At 43.1% G+C, this 7,029-nt stretch overlaps 1 protein-coding gene across 11 annotated transcripts in view; it reads right to left on the bottom strand.

The window, feature by feature from the left end:
* SSX2IP (SSX family member 2 interacting protein) overlaps window positions 1-6,712 on the bottom strand; it is a 48,320-nt gene extending 41,608 nt beyond the window's left edge. For 3 of the 11 annotated variants that reach the window (XR_004440659.1, XR_004440658.1, XM_033225433.1), the window contains exon 1: window positions 6,152-6,336. The gene's annotated coding sequence lies outside the window, so the exon portion shown is untranslated. Of the gene's footprint in view, window positions 1-85; window positions 178-6,151; window positions 6,541-6,578 lie in introns of those variants that run through there. The other 8 variants (XM_033225438.1, XM_033225436.1, XM_033225440.1 and 5 more) reach the window with 6 other exon arrangements.
* Between the last annotated feature and the right edge of the window lie 317 nt (window positions 6,713-7,029).

The following is a 7,029-nucleotide window of genomic DNA, read 5'->3' on the forward strand; positions in this document are numbered from 1 at the left end:
TCGTCAAATAATGAAATGGTAATAACATCTACTAAAGGCACTGGAAATAACAAAGAAACCAAACATAATTAATAAATCTACTCACCATTTTTTTCAATGATTTAGCCCAAATTCAATCATTGGTTATAGTTCTCAATGTATGACCTTGGAACCAGCAGCATCAATATCACCTGGGAACTTGTTAAAAATGCAAATTATCAAGTTCCGCTCCAGACCTACAGTTCAGAAGCTTTAGTGGAAGGACCGAAAAATCAGTGTTTTAGCAGAACCTCCACGTAATTCTGACACAAAGTTTGAGAATCACTGCTGTGTTCTATAGAATGTTGTTCAATATAAATTAGCATTCTATTTATATGCACTTTCAATTAGAGAAAATCAAAAAGGAATTCTTATCTATGGGTCCTACAAAATGGGTTCCAAGAATGATATAAAAGTGTTCTAAAGCACTAAATGGAGGTTGAGAATAACAGGCCTAGGGAATGCCTGGCTAAGCAGCTTATTAAACCTTGGAAGATGGGGGAAACTCTGAAACACAAATAGTTCATCAGCTGAATATTCATTTATCCTATTAACATACTCTACAACCCAGCAAGTCCACTCCTAGTGAAACCCAAGAGAAACTCTTGCCTATGTATGCCAGGAGGTGTGCACATAAACAGCAGCGTTCTTCGTAACAGCGAGCAGCACACGAGTATCACCCTGGAAACAACCCATATACCACCGAGAGGAGAATGGATCAATGATGCCATATTCACAAACTGGAATATTATGCAGTAATCAGAAAACGTCAGTGACACATAATACAAATCTCAGTATTATAAAATGAAAACATGTTCAGGAAATAGGGCATGTAACATACACAGTTTTAAATTATGTGATGCAATAAAACTGTAATTTTAAAAGACACCAAGGGAATGATGGCTATAGGATTCAGTAAATAGTTGCCTCAGGTGAGGGAAAGAGGAAAAAGAAATGGAGGGGCCCATAGGGTTATGCAGAGGGTTAGGTGGTGCTTATTGTATTATTAAAACTATAAATGCACCAGTTAAACAAATGCGTCATGAGCCAAGGAATATAAACTAATTCTTTACACCTGAAGTCCTTTAAAATGCTTTAAATACATATATATAATGTTCCTCAAATATTTCAAACAATTCTAAATTCTACCCAGTTTGACTGTGGAGGGCACCAAGAGCCCTGGGTCCTTGGCCTTACTGCCAACTCAGGGGTTAAAATGTTTTGGGCCCCAAAACCCAAAGCCAATGACCCTCTTCCTTTAAAAGTACAAGAACAGGCAATTTGGGCTCGAGTTTCAGAGGATCTATGAAGCCATCCATTTGCAAAGGATCCACGGATGGCAAGTTAATAACTCCTGTACTAGCTAATTATGTGAAACTGGTAGGAGAGAAGCTAATGATGAATTCAAGAGCACCTAACACATGCCAGATGGGGCTCCATCAGCTGCACCACTTAACCCTCACCCTAGCCCAAGGAAGGAGTAAAGACAGCACTGGTTTATTGATGGAAGAAACTGAGGCAACAGATTAGGTAACTTACAATTACAAACCTGGAAGACAGAAATAAAATCCAGCTATTCAACCTGGAAAGACTAAAAACTAGCTATTTATGATTCCAAAGCCTCACAGGCCTGGTTTCCTCCTGACACTCAACAAATATGCTGAGCAAATGATATCAATTCTCTGAGCCTATCGCCTCATTACAAAACAACCTGGCTAATGATGGGTTGTACTTACAGATTATTTCTATGATGATGGCTTGCTTTTACAATCTAGATCCTATGCAGGGAGATATTCCTAAAATTTGGCTATAGAATAGAGGATCAAATCGAAGGAGACACCTTTCAGACAGGAAACCACAACCAGACTACAATTAACAGGCAAACGAAAAGTATATGCAGTGGCTGGAACCCATCTTGAATTTGAAGTATCTACTGGACACTATTTCAGCTCTATATACGATTTTAAAATCGTATTTAGTCCTACAATTCTTTTAGAACAATATTTCTCTACAAATCTCCTCCAAACTTAATGCTTGCAAAATAAGTTCTATTTTTTAGCACCGTGGCACAAAAATATATTCTCAGTGCTCACTGTATGCCAAGAACTATACATCATTTAAATACTTTTTTGCTTTTTTATTTTTTTTTTTTTTTTTTTACAAAAAGCATACAATACTTTTATAATCTGAAAAAAAAACCTTTGAGACAGATATCATAGTAAACTGGGCAATTAATGGTCAGGAACCAGATGGCTGACTCAGTCAGTGACTGAGGATAGCGAAGAACAGGTAAGAAATAATTCAGAAGTTGTACTGACAGGACATGGTGACAAGTATACAAAAGGAAGGCATTTACTCTCCCATGTAAAAAACCTGTCTTTGGCACCTGACAGATAATAGTGTCATTTAGATAAAGGGAACAGAGCAGTAAGGTTAGTAAAACTGGGTTTGGGCAAATGTGTGGAGATAATGAGCTTTGTGCAGCTTACCGGGTTTGGAGATGCCCTCATGAGACATTCACACAGGGCTAAACTCTAGGCCTAGAACTCACAAGACATCAGAGCACGTTTAGATAGATGAAATTCACAAAGAAAAAAGGGGCAGGAGAACGAACTCCGAAGAACATCAACATGAGTAAGTGAAGGAGACCTGGACGCAAGAGATACAAAGAGATGGGGGAACAGACTTCAGGAAAGCCAAGGGAGAAGAGATTTAAAGAGGAAGGGTGATACACAGCAGCAAATGCCATAGAATGGGCAGGTTTTTAATTTAAAAAACGTGTTGGATTTGGTGCTTAGTGACTTAATGACAAAGCTGAGGGCTAAAAATGAAAATCAGACTTCAGAAAGATGATCACCAAATAAAAGGAAAATCACTTGTTCAAGAACCCGAGTTTGAAAGAATGTTAGTTTCTCTGAATGTACAGGCTTTATTAGATGCTCATGGATAGATTTAACATGACAAAAAAAAAATCCTGCCTTTAAAGTCAGTTCTTATTCAATTACAGCATTTTTATATCAAGTAGAACTATTACGTGCTCAATAAGTATGAGCTATATTTCCAGGCACTGTTCTGGTTACTAACCTATTTTTCTAATCACACCCCTCCGAAGTAGGTATTGTTATCATCCTTCACAAATGCGACAACCAGGGCACAAGATCACATAGCTAGTAGTATGGTAGATCAAATGTGACTCAAGAGAATATGAGAAAAGGACGCGTGTGAAGCAAGAGTTAAAAGACAAGAACTGTAGTTACGATTGCTCTGAATGTTTAACTGCTTGTAGTTTAATTTCTATTTAAAAACTTATTTTTGCTAATTTGAAAGACTATTTCTTCTCTCATCTCAGAATCCTACATTGCTAGAATCTGACATTTTTATGTCTGACACCCAGATTCTGTACTGCATTATAATTGTGTTATTTCTCCTACTGAATGCAGGTTGCTTGAAAATGGGGAAGTATCTTATTTGTATCCCTATTCTTCCAGTCTTAAAAGTAGAATATACTCAAGAAAGGTCTGTTGTATAATTATTTCTGCTTTTCTACAGTTTCTGAGGGCTTCAGCAAAATAGACCTCAAGTCTAATTGCTGTGTGAGACTCCTGTCTTTCAGATATTATTTGGATTATGCTCAATACATTTTGGACCACTCAAAATGCTGGTTTTGGTGGAAATATCCTTCTAAAGTAAAAATCAAATATAATTCCCCTTCATAAAACCCTCTGAAGGTTCCCTGTAACCTACTGGTCAATGTTCACAGCACTGTTCTACAGCCTTATTAATATGGCAACCCCACCCTGGTCCAACTCTACCAAGCCACCTGTAACTTCTCAACTGTACACTGCCGCAGAATGCACCCGCTGCTTGATGAACTCCACGTTCTCTGCCAGACACAGCTGAAATTCTCATTCTTTTTGAAAGCCTTCCTATATCTGCTTTTTGTGAGGTTTTTTTGCTCTCTCTCTCACTATGCTGATAATTTCCAAAATACAAATTCCTCAAGGCAACACTCATCTTTTTAACCTCAGGTCAGGCAAGTAGCAACTTACTAAGCGTTTAACGAATGTTTATTGAAAGAATTATTAAACCGTAATTCAGTAAATCTGCTGGTTCTACATATAACATTGGCCCACAATCAAAAGGCACGATTCTAGGATGTTTTACATTACTAATAATGAATGGTGCGTTTCTCTATTCTATCTCATCCCATAAACTCATGAATTCAAGATAACTTGTACCTTCACTACTAGCTAACCATATCGCCATTACCAAAGCCACAAAACAAACCCACATCGTATCAAAACCTCTTTGTGTCATGAGCAAATGGTGAAACCAATAAGGCATGTTCACAGCTATTGTAAAAGACATGGAAAAAAAAACTTTAAAATCTTTGAAATCGATCCAACTTAAGCATGTGAAATGAATTAAAATCACACAATTTTGGGGCGGTGTTTTTTCATGCATCTAATTTCTCTAGGTGCATATTACACAGAAGGCACTCAAACGCCTACTTTATGAAACCGGTGTCACGGCCTGCTTTGGCCAAAGAGCAGACTGTCAAGTATTAGGAGATCCCAAGTATATAATCGGACATTGTGCCAGACTTGAGGTCTTTAGCAAACAGTTTCAGCATAACATTTAGCTTTCTCATATATCTGCCTCATTATGTTTAGAACATAATGTGCTTTAACAAGTCTTGTCACAAGGCACAATGTGTTATGAGGAGATCTCCACATTTCATCCTAGAATAACTAAGTCTTCACAGTTATCTTCAAGCTGTCTCACCCATGTTACGTAATCCATGAGCTTTATTATCTTCCCTGTACAGCTGGGGAACGAGAAGGGAAAGAAGGGTACAAAATGACTTGGTCTAAGAGGCTCAGCCAGTCACTAAAAGAGCTTTCGTTTTAACTATCAGTTCCTAACCCTCTTCTCAAAGAACCGTTTTGTTTGAGAAACTTTCACTGACAGCAGGCAAAACTGTTAAATTAGCTATTAGCTTTCCTTACTTGTTTAGTGTGAATGAATAACCTAAGCTTCCTAGGCCTGTAGGTTGATAGTTTTAGGAAAAGAGATTTGATGGATCAAGTTTTGCCTACTGGATCCAAATTCATAAATCTACCTCTAACTTCTAAATTTCAAGATAGCTTGACGTAAACTTTAAAGGCATTTTTCTCTCCAGATTTCTAATTCTTTACAAATTTTATTCAGTCTCTTAAATGAGTGAACTCATACCAACCTGTCTAGTTCAGGATCAAACTGTAGGACTACCAGAATTTTCTTCTACCCCACAGTAAGCCAAACCCCCATGAACCATGAAAGCCTCCATGACATCCATCACCCACAGCCAACTCTACACCTTGCCTCTAATCTGAATTGTTAGGGAGCCCAGGAAGTTTAAGAAGCCTCCACCCTTACACTTCTAAATCACCCTCTTTTCTAATCATCAACGTATTACAGCGTCCAGAAAAGAGAAATCTCAATTCTCTCAGATTCAAGAACTTTATCAGCGTTGCTAGAAATGGCAGTTTAGCATTTACAACGATAGGTCCTGAAACTGGGAAATAATCTAAAGATTCCCTTATTATACGTGCAGACAGCAAATTATTTAGTACATTCTATGTCCTGGGCCCAAGCGATTTGCCTAACTGGGCAATTAACATATAACATAGGCTCAAAAAATGTGCCGGGAGCTCACAATTCAGTTTACTGTCGTTAACTACAAAATTCTAAACCAAAGTATTTTCATGATAAAATTCTAAACTAAAGTATTTTCACACACGCCTGCTTCTTGGATGATGTAAATTCTTCCCCTCGACTTTTTACTGGACCACTATCGGGGTTCTCCTCCACTGCAGCGGCCACCGGCCACCCAAAAACTGGTTCTGAAGACTGCCTCTTGCGGCTGCACTAGCAAATCGCCAAACCCCGCATGCTCCACGGCCGCTGCTGAGACTCTGCAGCCCCAAATCGGCCATTCCCTCCTCCCCGACGTCTCCGCGCTGCTCGTCCCCCCACGCCGGGCGCCACCCTCGCTCCATCCCAGGCAGGGTTTAGGGCTCCCTGGGTCAGAGCACTACGCGGGCGCAGCTCCGCGAACGCCAGCGAGAGTGGTCCCGGGTCCAGCACCTACCTCCCACCACTTCCTCCGGGAGCGGCCAGGGTCGACGCTCGCCCGCACCCTGCAACGGCCCCAACAGCCGCGCGGAGCCTCGCGCCGAGCTACAGGGCGCTGAGCCAGGTGCAGGCTCTCACCTCGGGCGCCCGCCCCTGGCCGGCGCCCACCCCCGCCCGCCCCTCCCTGGCGGGGCGCGTCACAATCCCCGCCGCGAGGCACGGCCGCTCACCGTCACGGCCCCCGGGAGCGGCGGGGAGTCACCGCTCGGCGTCCTAGCCCGGCTCCCGCAGCCCCGAGGGCCAGCAGCGCCTCCCGCCGGCGGCCCCTCCTCCGCCTCAGGCTCCCGCCTTCCCCGCCCCTTGCAGCCGCCTCCCGGCCTCCGCAGGTTCCCGAGGTTCCCACCCCGCCCCCGCGCGCCGGCGCTGCAGGCCCCGCCGCCTACCATTGGCTCCGCCAGTTGCTAGGCGATGAACAACCGCGGCCTGCATTGGTCGGGTGGGGGCCTCGGGAGTGTCCGCCTCACCTCCAAAAAAACCCGGAGAAAAAGAAGACCTTATCCCTGGAGTCCGCGCGCGCTGCGGGCGCAGCTGCGGCTGCGGCACCTGTTACGCCCTGTGATTCACCCGGCCGTTCCCTACTCCCCGCCCCCTCCTGACGCCTGCAGCGTCCGGGGCCGGGGCTCTGCGGGGACAGGGGTCGTGGCTACTTTAGAGCACGTTTTCCGAGCCCCACTGAACCCCAACACCCAGCCTAGCAGCAAAAGTGAAGCTTCCAGAAGAGCCACGTGCGTTTGCCAAAGTGGAGAAATAAACATCCGGCACCTAGAATTAGGTCAGGCCCAAGGAACGGGAGGTTCAAGCGTTGGGAGTCGTGGATGCAAACAATCCAGCCGG

Source organism: Trachypithecus francoisi, unplaced genomic scaffold, assembly GCF_009764315.1.
Source record: "Trachypithecus francoisi isolate TF-2019V2 unplaced genomic scaffold, Tfra_2.0 Lachesis_group12, whole genome shotgun sequence".
Lineage (NCBI taxonomy): Eukaryota > Metazoa > Chordata > Mammalia > Primates > Cercopithecidae > Trachypithecus > Trachypithecus francoisi.